This window comes from Chiloscyllium punctatum, chromosome 33 (assembly GCF_047496795.1).
Source record: "Chiloscyllium punctatum isolate Juve2018m chromosome 33, sChiPun1.3, whole genome shotgun sequence".
NCBI lineage: Eukaryota > Metazoa > Chordata > Chondrichthyes > Orectolobiformes > Hemiscylliidae > Chiloscyllium > Chiloscyllium punctatum.
The window spans coordinates 68,152,278-68,170,976 of record NC_092771.1 but is presented as its reverse complement, the minus strand read 5'-3'; the positions used below and the strand labels follow the sequence as shown (position 1 = coordinate 68,170,976).

General features: G+C 38.3%; 1 long non-coding RNA gene across 6 annotated transcripts in view; it reads left to right on the top strand.

The window, feature by feature from the left end:
- Nucleotides 1-17,109, top strand: part of LOC140458574 (uncharacterized) — a 79,531-nt gene extending 62,422 nt beyond the window's left edge. For 5 of the 6 annotated variants that reach the window (XR_011953584.1, XR_011953583.1, XR_011953582.1 and 2 more), the window contains 2 exons: nt 12,907-12,976; nt 15,179-17,109. This is a non-coding gene — a long non-coding RNA (uncharacterized lncRNA). Of the gene's footprint in view, nt 1-12,906; nt 12,977-14,845; nt 14,907-15,178 lie in introns of all 6 variants that reach the window. The other variant, XR_011953586.1, reaches the window with a different exon arrangement.
- Nucleotides 17,110-18,699: the final 1,590 nt, after the last annotated feature.

The window sequence follows — 18,699 nt, the reverse complement described above, 5'->3', positions numbered from 1 at the left end:
ACATATTATGTCTAAGTGCTCAGGATTGTGGATGAAGGCTCACAAATACTTGACTCTGACGCAAATCCTCTTTTATTTACAAAATAAAATCTGGGGAAATTGCAGCCAGACAGATTTCCAATTATCTCATGAGGAAGAGAATTCACAACTTGTGCCCCTGACCCAGGATGCGCAGTGAAGTCACAGAGGTCTGGGAACCATCAGAAATGTAACAAGTTGTGTGCAAGGTGGGGGTGAGACAAGGACAAAAAGACAGTCTGTCACACGGGGGAAGGCAGGAGAAATTAAATTGCAGAAATGGTAGTCCCTCAAGGCCATGGGGAATGGATTTAGGGCTGGGAAAGAAACCAGGAAACAAGGTGAGCAGCTCTGAAAGAAATACATTGAAAAAACAGATTATAACAACATAGAGGGCAGAGTACACAGTCTGAAATTGCTGCTCTCATTGGTGAGTACATAACGCTGTAAAGCCTGGGTCATTCTATTACAGCCAACACATGCAGGATAGGCCAAGTGTCCTCGATCTGTGCTGAACTTTCTGATAAATTTATTCTGACATTTGGAATTCAGGTCGGATGATGTTCATAAATTCTCAAATTGGACTTGACTTTAATATTCTGGAGAAATGTTAAATCAATCACAATGATCCCATTCTGCAGACTTTAGTCCGCAGCCCTGCATGTTCCAGCATCTCAGTTACATCCATGTCCTTTTATTCTAATGTGATGCTGGTTACTGCCTCTGCCACCCCATCAATGAGTTCCTGCTCCCCACCATCTCTGAGTGAAATGAATTCTCCTCTCCCCTTCTTTCTGGGAATTAGTTTCAATCTAAATCCTCCAGTTTCTGACCTGTCAGTTAATGAATAGCTCCTTCCTATCCACTCGATCTGGATTCCTCAGCATTTTATCACTTCAATTAAATCTCAGCTCATCCTCCTCAGAAATCATCCCCAGACTATCCAATCTCTCCGCAGAGCAGATATTTTCCAATTGTAGAAACATTCTGATCAATCTCCTCTGTACCCTCTCTGGTGTGATCACATCAACCCTGGAATAAGGGGATCAGAAATGTGGGCAGTACTTTAACCGCAGTCAATTTCAGGGTTACCCTTAATTCTGTTTGCTAAAAACTGCTCGTGTCCTCCCTTTGCTTTTCTTAACTCTCTCTTTAAATCCTTCCTAGCTGATCTGTAACTCTCTATTGCTTCATCTGTACCATTTTGCCTCATCAACACATAAGCCTCTTTCTTCTTTTTAACAAGAGATACAATTTCTGTAGTAAACCATGGTTTACAAACTCTGTGCCAGTTGGGTCACCCCACAGACATTGACTTTCCAAAGAGAACAATCCGAGATTTTCGAACCTCTCCCAATCCAGGCAACATCCTGGTAAACCTGTTTCCACCTTCCCAAAAGCCTTCACCTTCTTCCTATAATGTGGTGATCAAAACGGCACACAATCCCCGAAAGGTGGCCTGATCATAGTTTTATTATCACTCCCCTGACTAAAGAAGGCAAGCCTGCCATTCACCTCCTTCACCACTTTCAGGGATCTTTCAGCTTGCAACTGAAGATCCCTCTGTATATCAGTGTTGCTCAGGACCCTTCCGTTTATTGTACAAATTCCTCTTGCTTTGTGTCTTCCAAAATGCATCACCTCACACTTGTCTGAATTAAAATATATCTGCAATTTCCCCACAAAACTTTCTGACTCATCTCTTTCTTGCTGTATCCTTTGACATCATTCTTCACGATTCACAACTTCAACAGTTTGTGCCATCTACAAACTTGCTAATTAAAACGTTTACATTTTCAAACTTTTCATTTATATATATTACAAGCAACAGATGTCCCAGCTCTGACCCTTGTGGAACAGAGGCACTGGTCACAGACCTCCAGCCAGCAACATACCCCTACACAACTGTTACTGGAAGAAATATCAAAGAGGAGCCTTGAGTTCTGTGCTGAGCACCACGACCAATGTTTATTCAGAGCTCCTTACTAATACAGGATGGGAAAGGTCCCTCTCTGGCTCCCCCAGATAAGTCCAGCATTTTGATATGTTTACTTCATACGATCCAGTAATATTTTCCCCCTGACCTGAACTCCAGAGTTTGGAATGTCAGCTCAGATATTTCCATGTTTCCTTTCCCAGTCTCTGATTCTCTCAGCTCATGCGGCTGCTTTGCCAGTTCTTTTACAAATGGTTTAACCCTATCCTTGTCATTGCACATCTCCAGCCCTCCCACTACCACACATCTCCGGCCCTCCCACTACCATACCCTGTGGTATCTGCATAGTCCATCCAGTCACTAATTCAAAGGGGGACTGTCCCGTCCCCTTTGCTGGGGTTGTCCTCAGTTTTATTAGGCTGCTAAATAGTACTCTAACCCATCGCTGTCCTGTCTCTGAGAGAGCCTTAGTCAGACTAGCTTTCAGTGTCTGCGTCATTCCTTCTACTGTCCCAGAGCTCTGGGGGTGGTATGGGGGATGGGATTTCTGTTCAGTACCAAACAGGGCACATAGCTAAAGAGCTATGTTCCCTGTAACATTTGTCCCTTGGTCAGAATCTGCAGGGGAATGCTTCCACCCATTGAGTAAACCTATTTACTAAAACCCAGCAGGACTTCCTTCCCTGGGATTGGGTGTGTGTGTAAAATCCATCTGTAATTGTTCCCATGGGCCCCTGGGTCCCTGCTGCTGCCTCCATTTTATTGCTTTCCCTGGCTCACACTGTGAACAGACTACACACCTTCGACAAAACCTTGCTGTATTTCTCCCTGTTCCAGGCAAGGATTGTAGTGGATCATCTGATATTGCATTTTATCCTCCCCAATATGGGCCAGCCCATGATATAGAACATAGAACATAGAACATAGAACAATACAGCGCAGTACAGGCCCTTCGGCCCTCGATGTTGCGCCGATCAAAGCCCACCTAACCTACACTAACCCACTATCCTCCATATACCTATCCAATGCCCGCTTAAATACCCATAAAGAGGGAGAGTCCACTACTGCTACTGGCAGGGCATTCCATGATCTTACGACTCGCTGAGTGAAGAACCTACCCCTAACATCAGTCCTATATCTACCCCCCCTTAATTTAAAGCTATGCCCCCTTGTAATAGCTGACTCCATACGTGGAAAAAGGTTCTCACTGTCAACCCTATCTAACCCCCTAATCATCTTGTACACCTCTATCAAATCACCCCTAAACCTTCTTTTCTCCAATGAAAACAACCCCAAGTGCCTCAGCCTTTCCTCATAGGATCTTCCTACCATACCAGGCAACATCCTGGTAAACCTCCTCTGCACCCGTTCCAGTGCCTCCACATCCTTCCTATAGTATGGCGACCAAAACTGCACACAATATTCCAGAAGCGGCCGCACCAGAGTCTTATACAACTGCAGCATGACCTCAGGACTCCGGAACTCAATTCCTCTACCAATAAAAGCCAGTACGCCATATGCCTTCTTCACTGCACTATTTACCTGGGTGGCAACTTTCAGAGATCTGTGTACATGGACACCAAGATCCCTCTGCTCTTCCACACTACCAAGTAGTCTACCATTAGCCCAGTAATCCATCTTTTTATTACTCTTACCAAAGTGAATCACTTCACACTTAGCTACATTGAACTCCATTTGCCACCTTTCTGCCCAGCTCTGCAGCTTCTCTATATCCCGCTGTAACCTGCCATATCCTTCCTCACTGTCTACAACTCCTCCGACTTTCGTATCATCCGCAAACTTGCTCACCCAACCTTCTAACCCTTCCTCCAGGTCATTTATAAAAATGACAAACAGCAATGGTCCCAAAACAGATCCTTGCGGAACACCACTAGTGACGGCACTCCAAGATGAATCTTTGCCATCAACTACTACCCTCTGTCTTCTTCCAGAGAGCCAATTCCTAATCCAAACCTCCAACTCACCCTCAATGCCATATCTCTGTATTTTCTGCAGTAGCCTACCATGGGGGACCTTATCAAACGCCTTACTAAAATCCATATATACTACATCTACCGCTTTCCCCTCATCTACCTCCTTCGTCACCTTCTCAAAGAATTCAATAAGGTTTGTGAGGCACGACCTGCCCTTCACAAAACCATGCTGACTATCCTTGATCACATCATTCTTATCCAGATGTGCATAAATCCTATCCCTTATAATTCTCTCTAAGACTTTGCCCACAACAGAAGTGAGACTCACTGGCCTATAGTTACTAGTTACTATATGTTTTTAATAATGTTTGTCTTATACAGTGTAGTGGCACTGCTGGATCATCCAGACTCTGACGTGTCCTATTACTGCCCCACCCTTTTCCCATTCCTGTTTCTGCTGTTGTGGGACTGTTTCTGGGAATATCTTTAAACCTTCCTCTCTCACTTCTGTAGCTACGGCCATTGCCATCTCCTCAAATGTCTGCACTATTTCAGTCAGTATTTCACATATAAGATTATTAAAGGATTGGACACTCTGGAGGCAGGAAGCAAGTTTCTGCTGATGGGTGAGTCCTGAACCAGAGGACAAATTTTAAAAATAAGGGGTAGGCCACTTAGAACAGAGTTGTGGAGAAACTTCTTCACCCAGAGATGGTGGGTATATGGAATGCTCTGCCCCAGAAGGCTGTGGAGGCCAAGTCTCTGGGTACTTTCAAGAAAGAATTGGATAGAGTGATTAAGGATAGTGGAATCAAGGGTTATGGGGATAAGGCAGGAGCAGGATACTAATTGAGGATGATCAGCCATCATCATAATGAATGGTGGTGCTGTCTCGAAGGGCAGAAGGGCCTACTCCTGCACCTATTGTCTATTGTCTATTCACCTGCCTTATCCACAAACTTACTGCCCCATTGGTGTGGGGTTTTGACTACCTTGTGAGCTTTAATTCTCATTATTGCTGCTTCACTGGGAAAGTTAGCTGCTTCCACTAACTCTCTGACCTGTCCTTCATGCTCTACGTGCCCACAGACAGGGTGATTTACCCTCACCGAGCCCAGGCTATCACTTGGTCATGAACTATACCAAAGGCATGCTGTCTCTCTGTGTATATGCTGACTGCCTGACACCTGGCTAATGTCCGCGCTTCTGTCAGGGCTCGTGATGGTTCTGCCATTTCTGGGTAATTCTCCAAAAAAGTCCTCCAATAATTAAACAATCCTAAAGTTTGCCTTATCCCCTTCACAGTGTGCGGGTGGATAGTTTTGAAATCATGGTCTTTCGTTTCACTGGGATTGTCCCCCTCCGTTCCTGATTTGATCTTCCTGATGTGATGTCCCAGGTACATCTCTCCCTACCTTCCCACGCTCTGTGGGTTAATTTTAAGCCCGGCCTGCCTGACCTGACCCAATACTCTATGTAATATCCGGATATGTTCTTTCTCACCAACTGAGGCAATGAGGTGTTGGTAAGATTAAATCGATGCACTCCATCAGCCATATATAGGTGGGATATACTGGAATATTATGAGGTCCCTGAGGTAACTGGATCCAGGTCTACTGCTTTCCTCAGACAGTAAATACTAGCTTATTCTGACCGTTCTAGGTCCACAGTAACCCATTCACAATATCAAGGGCTGAGACTGTATCCTGTTGCAATTTTAATCCATTAAATAAAGTGGTGTGGTTCACTACTGTAGGATACTCTTTAGTGGCAGATTTACTGAGGGAGGTCTAATCAATAGTGAGGTGGGATGAGCTGTCCGGCTTATGTGAGTTAGTCTGGGATACTGTTGGTCTGACTATTCCCTGCTTCTCTCAATCTGTTACTGTCACAATTATTGCCTTCTCAGCCCCAGCTTTAATGGGATCCAGTTTGGGTGGGGAGTGAGAGGGCCCTCGATCTTTACAGGATCTACAGATAATAACCCACATTCCTGTTTGAGTTACCCGCCCTGCTGTTTGGGTCCTAGCTATAACTCCCCAGATTCTGTGACTGTTCCAGTCTCCCTGCAAGGTAACTACTCTGGAGATGTCGCCTCTCCTTTGCTTCCTGTCCTGGGCCTGGCCAGATTGTACCCATATTAGAGTTTGTGCCTCTACATCAATAGTTGCTCTGAACTGTTCTAAAATGGCAACTTCCAGAATGGTCCCTTCCTCAGTTTCACACTCCCATATCTGAATATATTTTGCCATATCGATGATCTGCATTGGGACAGATTTATTTCATCCAGCTTCCTTGATTCCCTCTCCAACTGCTCTCATTTTAGTAATTGAGGGGTGAGGGGCAAATCCGTTTCGGTAACTGATATAGATGCTCCTTTTATTAATATTTGTTCTGCTGGTTCCCAAACACAGCGTCAATGAATATTCATGTGCCTACGTGAACACAGGCACACACACAATGTGAACATCTATCTCCCTCTCTCTGCCTACGTTCCTTGTCTATGTGCCCTTTCCTGCTTCCCTTGTAACATTGTGGGTCTGGTTACCCTCCCTGTACTGCAGTACCCTCCCTGTACTGTACTACCCTCCCTGTGTTTCTGAGTTTGTCTCAGCTCTCATGGCCCAATTCAGAATGTGATTAGAATGATCTCCCACTGGCAGTCCCACGTTTATAATTACAGTTAAATAGGGTCCCATGTCATCTGTTAAATACATCAAACCTATTTCATCATCACAGGTTGGGGTTTGGTAATCCCCCGTGGTCCTTACACACCTCAGGCTTCCTCTCTGTATGATCCTCGATATTACCCTTGGTTCCCTGAGACACCAAGGTTATTTTAGCCCATTCAGTCTGTCCCCTCCCCAGTGTATCCCTGTAATATCTGTGAATGCCTGGAGGCACTCATCGGCTGTGCACTGGGGGGGGCTCAAACCCTCACCCACTCATTGCAGAGACAGGTTCTGCTGTACACGTCCGGGCATCTTGGCATAAAGAATTTTGGCCTAACACCATCATCGGTGAGACTGTACCTCAACTAATTCATCCATATTGTCCCAATAAGGTCCGTTATTACCATTTCTCTATCAGGCTGGGTGTTAACACACCAACATCTGTTATTCAGCAGGTGAACGGTTCATGTTTGGTTTCTGTCAGTTCCCTTTGTTGCTCCCTACTGTCTGTCCAAGTTGACCTTTGATGCCCAGTCGTGCCACAGACACGGCCTTCTGGGCCTTATAGGGCGGTGGGTCATCCCACCCATTGTCGTCCCTCTGTCCATACGTGGATGCTTTGTCATCTAACCCGTTCCAATCAGTGTCACCATCCTCACTGCCTTCTGAGGACAGCGGGGCACTCGGTACCTCCCCCACTGTAACTACCACCTGGCGCTTTGGCTTTAAGGCCTCACGTCAGAGAGCCACCACCTTCACTTGTTCCTGTTTCCCATAATAATTCAACACATCCTGTCATTCCTGGAATAACACAGAGCAAAATGTGAATTTGGTTTTACTTGAAATATTAATAATTTGACATTCACTTTACATATCTTTAAAGGTGAAAATTCTACTCTGATTATTTAAGTGAATTTAACATGATCATACAGTGAAAATAACCCTCATAATCAACGATAATGAATGAACTGAATAATATGTGATTATTTGTACAAGTTCTTGCATTGAAAATTCAATTTTATTTAATGTTTGTCACCCATTACACCATGGGCATTGTTATTAGGGAATAAAGTAATGGAAGGATATCAGAGAAAATAAATAGACTTGAATTTTAGCTTCACTGGAATAATGAACCAAAACAATATTTGGAAATATGGGTAAACTACATAACAAAGTTTCCAGTGTCATTATTGACGTGAAAACTATTTTAGTTTGCTAGTTGTTTTGCACTAAGAATAATTGGAACTGAATTGTGATTATGAATTGACCATTTAAAATATATTTTAAAGAGAATAGTCATATATATTTTTTGGAGGAAATTAGGAAAGTAAATAAATATGTATACATTGGTATTAATAGTTTTAAAATGTTTAGAAGTTGACTGGGATTATTTGATTGAGAGAGGCTGCATGATTATTAAGACTAATTCACCTTTTTCATTGCATTGTTGGTTTCACTAGAATCTGTTGTGGTCTAAGCTCTTGTTGTGTGCAATGGACTGTCACTCATAACTTAATTAACCTGCGAGTCCCTGATCAGGTTTCCTTTGTCTGTAAGACAGTCTGTAAGTTTGGGGCACACCTGCTTTTCTGAGGGGAAACAGAGATTCTTTTCAAAGGAAATAAGTGGCAGTTCTCACTGAGAATGTTTTCTACCACACACCATAAACAGGGAAGGGTTTTTCTGAAGAATTTCATTGTCTATCTATAAACTGATGGTACCTGTGATTGTCAGTTTGGGGAGGATTCAGCACATTTGTTCTGAGCTGTTTTTATACAAGCAGTTGGCTCATTCTGTCTTTGCCAAAAATGTTGTTTACTTTCCCCTTTTACTGTGATTCTGCAGGTTAGAATATTCTGAGAGTCAATAATGTTCAATAACTGAACATTGAATGATTTTGACTCTAACAGAGCAGTGGCCTTGTTTTCAGCTCATTATTCACTTTCCATTTCCTGGTTGTGTTGAATGTTACAGAAACAGGCTCTGAGCAATGTTTCCATTCACTTGTGTTGGAGTCACTGTCAGCCACGTGGTCAGTCAGTTTCAGGCTGATGGATCAGTTTCTCTGTCCTATTAGATGGTGGTCACTTGCTCAGTTTCCGATGGCTCACCTGAGCGTCAGTCCATCAGCTGCTGAAACCCTGCATCCAGCATTTGTTCCCTCTCACAGTGACTACTCCAATACAGTCCCAGCTTGTCTCCCACATTCACCTCCACATACTCATGATCACCTCAGATTCTACTGTCTGTGTCCTTGCAGCAAGTTGTGTAAGACACCTACTTCAGTTTTAACCTGATCTATATTATGTTCAGAAAGATCATTTCAAAATGTGGTTCACTGCTTCTTCAGGACCTTCCTGAAGAAGGGCTTATGCCCGAAACGTCAATTCACCTGGTCCTTTGATGCTGCCTGACCTGTGCTTTTCCAGCAACACATTTTCAGTTGTAATTGTAGTAACCAGTTAATTACAAGTTACTGACAAAATATTTTAAGAGAAGCTGCTATTGGTGGTGGAAATGCTGCTGGTTGGTATAAAAGAGGGCTTGGGTCAATACTGTACTCGGTTTTGATGAGAAAGTTGAGCAATGTAAGATTCTTTTATCTTTGTTAATAAGAAGAGGCAGAGATTGTAGCTAGGACATCCACAAACATCTACCCTCACCACCACTGATGTTCAGTAGCAGCAGTGCCAATCAAGCGGGCTGCTTTATTCCGATGGTATCAAGTTTCTTGAGTGTTGTTAGGGCTGCACTCATCCAGGCAAGTGGGAGTATTCCATCACACTCCTGACTTGTGCCTAGTAGCGTTTGGACAGGATTTCAGGAGCCAGGAGTTGAATTACTCTTGTAGCCACTGTGTTTATGTGGTGAGACCAATTCCGTTCCTGATCAATGATTATTCACAGGATAATGTTGATAGTGGGTGTTCAGTCATGGTAACACCATCGAATGTCAAGGGATGGTGGTTAGGTTATGTCTTATATGTGATAGCCTGCATTTGTGTGGCATGTATGTTACTTGCCTCCTGTAAGCCCAAGCCTGGATATTGTCCAGATCTTGTTGTACTTGGACTTGGACTGCTTCAGTACCTGAGAAGTAAATTATTTATTAACACTAAATAGTCACGAGATTATGCAAATTCCTTTTTCTATCAAATGTCACGGACTGTATCTTATGGTCACTCTCCTATTCACTTTCATTATCTTTTTATTTTCTTCTTAATTCAGACACAAATGTTTGAACATCGATCAGTATAAAATTACATAAATTAAAATCACATAGCATGTTTCGACAAGTAAACTAATTGAATGAAATACATTACTTCTGTATTGTCTGCATTTTGACAAAAAATAATTCTCTTCAATAACTATTGAATGGCTCATTTATTGTCCTCAATCCATCAATCTAAGTATTATATTTCAGTCTTCAGTTTACCGATCTTAATGTACGTCTAATCAACATCAGAGCAAAGTGATTTTAAAATATTGAGTCAATTTATTTGTTCAGAATACAACATTTATTAGGAATTCACTATCCTTATAATAATTGCAGAATAATTTGTTTGTCTTTCTAATGTGTTTCGTCAGATACATATATTATTTTAATCCATATTTTAATTTAATCCATTGAAACAATGCGATTGTTTTCAGGTTAACTATCCCACAATGGAACCAATCATTTTGCATGCAAAACGCTTTGTAAACTGACTTTTGCTGTTTTGAATAATCACAGTAATCTCAGCCTTATGAATTCAGAAAACTGGAACGACTTTTCACTGCAATAATTCCTGTTCATGTCTGCACATTGCACAGTCATGTAGCAAAATTAAATTTCTCCTTCTTACAAGTGTACTGATAGATTTTCGAAAATCTAAGTGTTGCTCTATCTAATTATTGTTCAGTTCAGTAGGGGGTATAAATGTGTAATAATGGCTCAGTACATGAAGTAATGTGAAGATATTGCAATGTACAAACTCACAATGATTGTGAATATCAATTTTTATTTTAACCATGGAAACACAGTTGAATTGATTAAATTATATTTCACTTCAATGCTCACATTCATTGTATTTCTAATCACAATAAGAGCAAACTATTTCATGTGACAAAATTATTTAAAATTCATCTCACTTTTTTATGGATACAAAATAGAATTAACACCCGTTTGTTCTTTCCTTGACCAATCACAGTGAAGTTTGAATTGTAGAATGCTAGACTGATACAGCACGGAAACAGGCCATTCAGCCTAACTTGGCATTCCGGCCAAGTTTCCTAAACTAAACTAGTCCCATTTCCCTGTGTTTCTCCCATACCCCTTTGGACGTTTTCTATCCAATAAACTGTCCAAAAGTCTTTTAGATGTTGTAATTGTACCAGCCACTGCCCTTCCTCTCACAGCTCATCCCAATATGTGAAAAACAGTGTGGAAAAGTTGCCCCTCAGACCCCTTTTAAATCTTTCCTCCTCACCTTAAAAATTATTTACACCGTAGAATCTTTAAGACTGCAAAGTTAATAAAAGTTGAGAGGTATTTAGAAGCAGCATAATACTTTATTCATACTTTATCGGTGTTCAAACATTTGTGTCTGAATTAAGAAGAAAATAAAAAGATAATGAAAGTGAATATGAGAGTGACCACAAGATACAGTCCATGACATTTGATAGAAAAAGGAATTTGCATAATCTCGTGACTATTTAGTGTTAATAAATAATTTACTTCTCAGGTACTAAAGCAGTCCAAGCCCAATTCATACTTTAATCAGTGATGTGAAGCAAATAAATTCAAGATGTTGTGATCATTATAATGAACAACAGTTACAAGTTGAGACAATGTTGGTTGAAAAGCAATTCAGTCGACACTTAGATATTTTCTAATCCACTCTGAGGTGTTTTGACACATCTCTGTTGAAGGTGGGAATTGAACCCATGGCTCCTGGTCTACTAGTGTACACATTACCATAATATTCCCATGCAGGAAGGGCAGGACTATAATCACATACTTACTGTGTTTATTCACAGGGAAAACTGCTCAGATATTTATTGTTATAATTGGACTAGGATTGTATTAGACAGTTCCATTGTGTAATGGATAAAAAGAATTAGTAATTTCTAATAATGATGGAACGAAGCAACAATGGTCTTAAATAAACATAAATCTCATGATAATCAAGTAAGTCAATTTGTTTGAAGCAGTTATTCATGTGCATAAGTTAAAATTAACCTGCTTTTTAATGCACATGAATTGGAAATAAAGCATTAGTCATTCAATGTGACTACTCAGCAATGGACAACTTCCCTCATTTTCAAAAAAATGTGATTTCTAAGAATTCAAGATTTATTGTAAAAGCATAGAACAAATATTTGTTAATTCTGGTTTATTTACACAAGGAACACGTGTAATTTAAATAATGCTTAACATGAAAAATACTTAGCTCTTATTGTAATAATCAGAACTGTAACAATGTTAGAATTGAAGTGAAATACAATCAATACAAGATTGTAAACAAAACTGTGGATGCTGGAAATCACAAACAAACTCAGTAATTGCTGGAAAATAACTCAGCAGGTCTGGCAGCATCTGTGGAGAGAGTTGGGCCCAGTGACCTTTCTTCAGACTGCACTTTTTCTTACAACCAATTCAATCCAGCTAAGATTCCACACTTAAAATTATTTTTGCTAAGATTAAGAGATTGTAGAGTGCAATATTGTTTGTATCAGTTGATGTACTGAGACATAGTTCCACATATACAGCTGGAGATATTGGATTTCAACAATGATTACCGGTTAGATTTTGGTAATAATTAGTTTTAAAATGGCTGATAACAAATTTAAGAATGATGAGAAAACCCCTATTGCAATGTAATTGTGCAATATGTTGGAAAAAAATTAAATATTTATGTGAAAAATAGTTAGCAATTTCTTAATTGATAAGACTGATTAATGATCCTTCCATTAATACGAGAATTCAAATAAAAGAGAATGAGAGAGTTAAAATGAGTGTTGGGTGAGAGAACTTTGGTTGATTGCAGGTGTGTTGACCTGAAAAGAATGTCAATGTTTCATTATGATACTGGCCTTAATAAATAATGGATTGAACGAAAATGTAAATCTCATGATGGTGTGATAATTGAAATGACAATTAAATAATATTTAATGTGAGAATGCAACACTTAAGATGATACAATATTTTCAAAGCAGTTTGTACTGGATAATGAATTAAAATATTGGGTTAATTTTTTAAAAAATCTCACTTTAGAAGATTATTCATCAGAATTATTCTGTCATTGAAAAAACCTCATTTCTTCAAGAATTCTGCATTTACCTCATTTTCTGTCTTTTATCCACAGGGATCTGTACTGGAACCCTTCTGTTTGCGATGCAATTATATAGAAGTGACATGGATTAAAATCTAATTGGGTGAGTTAATAAGTTTGCAGATGATATAACGTTCAGTGCAGTTGGGGACAGTGTAGAGTGTTGTCAAATAATGCAGCAGGAAAAAGAGAAATTGCAGATATGGGCAGAGTAATTAAAGGTGAAGTTTAATCCATACAAGTGTGAGGTGTTTCACTTTGGAAGCTCAAATGTTAAAAAAAAGTAGATAGTTAATGGCAGGACCCTAACAGCTTTATTATTCAAAGGGATCTTGACGTTCAAGACCATGGCTCCCTGAAAGTGACCATGCAAGTAATTAGGTGGTTAGGAAGGCAAATGGCATGCTTGCCTTTATTGGTCAGGGAACTGGTTACAAGAGTCAGGAAGTCATGTTGTAACATTTTAACACTTTGGTTAAGGCATACTTAAAGTATTGTATTCACTTTTGTTCGCCATGTTCCAGGAAGGGTATGGATGCTTTGGAGAGGGTACAGAGGTCATTTACCAGGATGCTGCCTGGATTTGGAGAGGCGAGAAAAATTCAGATTGCTTTTTTGTGAAGTGGCGGAGACTGGGGGAAGACTTGATGGAAGTCTGTACAATCATTAGATACGTAGATAGGGTTGACGGTCAGAAAGTTTTTCCCAGAGTTGAAGCGTCAAAAACTACGTGACATGTGTTTAAGGTTAGGAGGGAAAGTTCAAGGGGCATGTAAGGGGCAATTTGTTTTGTCCACAGGGAGTGATTGCTGTCTGGAATGGACTTCCAGGGTTGGTGGTGGAAGCAGATACATTAAGGCTCTTTAATGTTCATTTCGATAATTTGGAAGGATATGAACCAAGGGTAGGCAGAAGGGATGAGTTTCTTTTGCATTATGTTCAGCACAACATTATGGGCCAAATGGCCCATTCCTGTGCTGTACAGATCTTTGAGAGAAAGCTAATGTCTATCTCATATGACATTTAATCTAATCAATATTTAGCCACTGGTGTCAGAAATAGGAAGGAAATAAGTAGATAACGAACTTGACTATAATCTAAAAATATAGTCAATTAAATTTAGAGGTAATTTTTTTATATTTGTTCTGAATTATCAGATTAGCAACTTTGATGGAGATGTGTTTAAATTGTTTGCAGTTATTGATGTTCTGTCCCAAAATTACCCTTGTTAAACTGAAGATTGGACCAGAAACCTGTTAGAAAACTTGAAAATATTCAGTCAGGATGCGATGCACATCATAATTTCTTACTGCCTATACTACAATAACAAAATCTTTCAGGTCTACACCAAAAAGCATTGATTTGCAGCCAATGCTCATTATAAATATCTGAATGCTACTCGTTTCAACAATCAAAGTAATCTCAGCCTCATTTATAAAGAGATATCTTAGACATTTCACTAATAATTACTGTTTATGTTGACACATTGCTCGTTCAAACATTAATGAGATTTCTCATTAATATTCAGTTCAATGATAGCATATTAATAATTTAGTTATTAATATCTAATAATTGATCAATCCAGTAAGGGATATAACAGTGGAATTATGGCTCAGTACATTAACTGATGGAAAGATATTGTTGTGTTCACTCTCCCAATTATTGTGAATATCGATGTGTATTTTGATTTGATTTGATTTTTCTTCAACATGAAGTTTTATTGTATTTCTGATCACAGTAATAGTTAAATTTTTTAAAGCTAAAAAAATTCAAATTTGTGACTTTTTTGTCAACAAGAAAAAAGAATTTACATGCGTATGTTCTTTTCTTTATCAGAGTAAATTTTGAATTGTTGGAAGTTATACATATGTGTAAGGAAGGGGAGCTGCCTGCAGCTGAATAGTCACATTGAATGATTTTTTATTGCGATTACATCCTGCTGCTAATCATTCTAGTTATCTTTTCATTTCAGGAAAAACTGCTTTAAACATATTCCACAGTTGTATTTTGCATGAATTTACAATAAGCGCATGGTATGTGTATTTATCTTTCTTTCATTTCCATGATTTTAATTTTTAAGTAAGAGCATATGTGCTTAGTACCATATCACAGCAAACCCGTTTGGAAATATTGAATCACTTAATGTGTCAGTGTTCTAAAATAGATTACCAATTCATTGTTAGTCCAACAATCACACAGTAATTTAATTTAGGTTTTGTAACAAATATCGTGAGATTCACATTTCAATTTAAATCATTATTTCATAGTGCCAATTTTACTAAGAAAAACTTATCTTTTATTCCAGGTCAACACAACCACAAACCAAGCAATGATCCCTCATCCAACACTGACAGGAAATATCTGATATCTTCTCATTTGAATGTTCACAGAAATCATTGGATTCATATTCAGCCTTACAAATGAAGATACATCTGATTGTTTTTGACTCCAATTCTACATGTTGCGGATTGTAATATGACATTTCTAATCATTTTAAGTTTACAGTGACTAGTTTTAACACTAATTGTTACTTATATCTAATATGTAATCATTGATCAAATCAGTATAGTCGGCTTTAAGTGTGGAATTAAGTCTCAGTGACGTAAGCATATTGCATGGTACAGTTTCCTAATGGTAGCGAATGTTGATTTTTATTTTAATGCTGAAATCCTTATTGATTTGCTGCTGTAGGGAAGCCCTGAGCAGCCTGCCTTGGAATTAAAACACAAAATGGTGGAGGGGAGATAAATAAGACCAACAGTGTGTTTCAGTCTTAAGTTAAAAAAAGAACATTTTGTACAATCCTACTCCAAGTCCATAAGCATGCAATTCCAGACAGTCATATTCCAGATAGTGATAAGAGAATGCAGGCACACAGAAAAATGACCAACCCTGACTTTCATTAATGAAAGAATAATTGTCCCAGTGAATGAATAAACACCAACTGCAGGATAGAGCCCAGCTAACTTCCACAGCGGCTGTCAGGGAAACAGGCAGGGTTTGATTGTCAGAAATAGTTACTATTTTAAAATTGCTCAGAACATTTAAAACTTTTCTAATTACATATTCTTGAGAATTGTAAATAAGGCATAGTGAGAGGCCCAAAGGACTGCAGAAATTAATTTTGTAATGTGAGGAAATAAAATGCACAGAGATCCCAAGGCCTGGAGATTATAGCACCTGTAAAACACCATGAACCAATAGGAAATTCGGGCTATCCATATTGATGTTCATCCAAGATTAGGTGTTCTACAGGATTGGGTGTCTGTATCATGATGGAACGACTGTAAACACATTGCATGTGGACATTGTAATACAGAAGGTGTGTAAAAATACTGCTTTTTACTGTACACATTAGTGTGTCATGGACCTCCCTTCCTAGATTGGCCTCGGGGGGATGATCCCTGCATTAACTGATTGCAGCATGAGTAAACATCTTCCACTTGCCTGAGTTCGGCCTATCTCCTCAGTCTTCATTCCCTGTCAGGGGAAATCACTCCTACAGCTATGGTGACATTTAAATTCAATACAAACACTTATTATCTGTGAAATTATTCCTTGCAGAGCGATATCATTTTCATGTTAATTTTTTAAATTTTTGTTTTCAAGAAAACAATGGAGGAACATCCATTTGTTATTTAGTTCAACTTATACTAAATTTTAAATTATTGACAGGACTACACATGGGGGTGGCGGGGGGAAGAACGATTCTTCAGCTCAAATGTCACATTAAGTGACAATTTCCATTTTTCAAATCATGTGACCTCCAAAATGATATTTATTTTAATTTCATTTTGAGGTAGTTTTATTTTCTTCCAACATTAGTTGTCAATGAACAATAATCACACAATTATTAGTTTTTTTTGCTACAAAATGACTCCCTGTACCAAATGTCATTGACTCTATGTTTAGTTCATAATAATACCCACTTTCCCATCCTCATTATTTTCTTCCTAGTTCTGACATTTATCTAAACATTTATCATGATAAAAGTTACATTAATAAAATAGACATGAACCAACCAAAAAAAAGTTGAACGATGTTCAATTGTTGCTGAGATTTTTTAATTATTAAAGCCACGTTTTATATTTTAATTTTCAGTTTATTTATCTTAATGAATAGACAATCGACATCAGAGCAAAGTGCATTCAAAATATTAAGTCAATTTATCTATCAGGATTTTAGAAACAATTATCAATTACAATAATTACGCACTACTTTAACTTAGGCTTTATAACAAGTACAATGTGCTTTTAATAACTTCCATATTTCTTAGTGTGAGTGCTACAACATTAAAACTTGTTTGATAAGGCCAATACGCCCACAAAAGACCAATAATTGCCATTGCAACATCATTTGTAAATATCTGACTTTTGCTCATTTGAAAGATCACAGTCTTCTCAGCCATTGAAATTCAGAGAACACCAGTTAATTTACACTGCAATATTTCTCTTCATTTCTGAACATGACTCAGTGGAATAGTAAGAGGAGATACCTCATTATTCTTAAATTCATTAATAAAATATTTCAAATCGATTTGTTGCCAAAACCTAACAATTGTTCAATTCGGTAAGGGGTGTACATGTGGAACTATGTTTTCATATAATAATTAATGCAAGGACATTGCAATGCACAATCATTCAATCATTCTGAATATTGCTTTTCATTTTAAACTTGGAAACACTTTTGAATTGATTTGATTAGAAATCACTTCAATGTTAACATTTATTGTGTTTTTAATCACAATAACAATTGAATATTTTTCACGTGCAAAATCATTGAAATCCCCATGAATTTTTTGAAGCACACAAAAAAGGGTTGGCATACAGGAAATGGTGACTTAGAAATCGTGTATTTTAGAAAGAATGAAAGTTGTCTTCAGCTGAATAGGCACATTGATTGACCAATTCATCATTTTGTTCCAATTTATATGTAGATCAAAAGCATTGTAATTTGCATTTCTGAAAATGTGGAACTTATGAACATATAGAATAATTATATTCATTTTTATTTATAATGCACAGTAATCACACAATTCTGTCAAGTTGTCGTTCCACAAGTGATCATAAAAATCATGTTAAATTAAGACATTTGTTAACTCCCATCATTATTGTAAATTACTACTGAATTTTCAGAAGATTGAACACAGTATCCAACCATTTAATTCCAATCCAATTATCGCAATAAACATCTGATTAGTTTTCAGCCCTGCCCAACCTGGTTGGGAATGTTATGAAGGAATCTTGTGCAACTCTGGTCGTGTATCTGTTACCAGACCAGAGTTGTCTGGTCGTGTCTCTGTTACCAGACCAATTTCAATTCCCACATTGCACAGAGCTGTGCCAGAGCAGCTCTGAATGTTGAGAAGAAAATATCTAAGAATCGAATGAATTGCCTTTCAATTCAACATGAGATATGTTTTCATTTGTTGTTCATTCCAATAATCACAGTATCTGCTATATATATTCTTCAGTCCGCTAATAACAGAATGTATCTAATTACACTCAATCAATATTCTTTGCAAAATATTTGATAATGTTGCATTCACAAAGATGAAATATGCAAAGTAAAGATAGAACTTGATGCTTCAAAGGTATAAATATTAGAAAAAAATTAAGTTATTCTTCAGTTAAATAAACAAATGCCACTTCCTACTATATATCAATTTTTAGTTATTGATCTGTTTATGAGTTGTCTGAAATTTGTTTTTAGTTTTCCATTCATCTATTTATATTGAATGTACGATTGAAATGTTCTGAAAATATCCGAGTGCATTCATTTGAAAATTGAATTTGCACGTTTCTCTCTAATCCAGTTTATTGCATG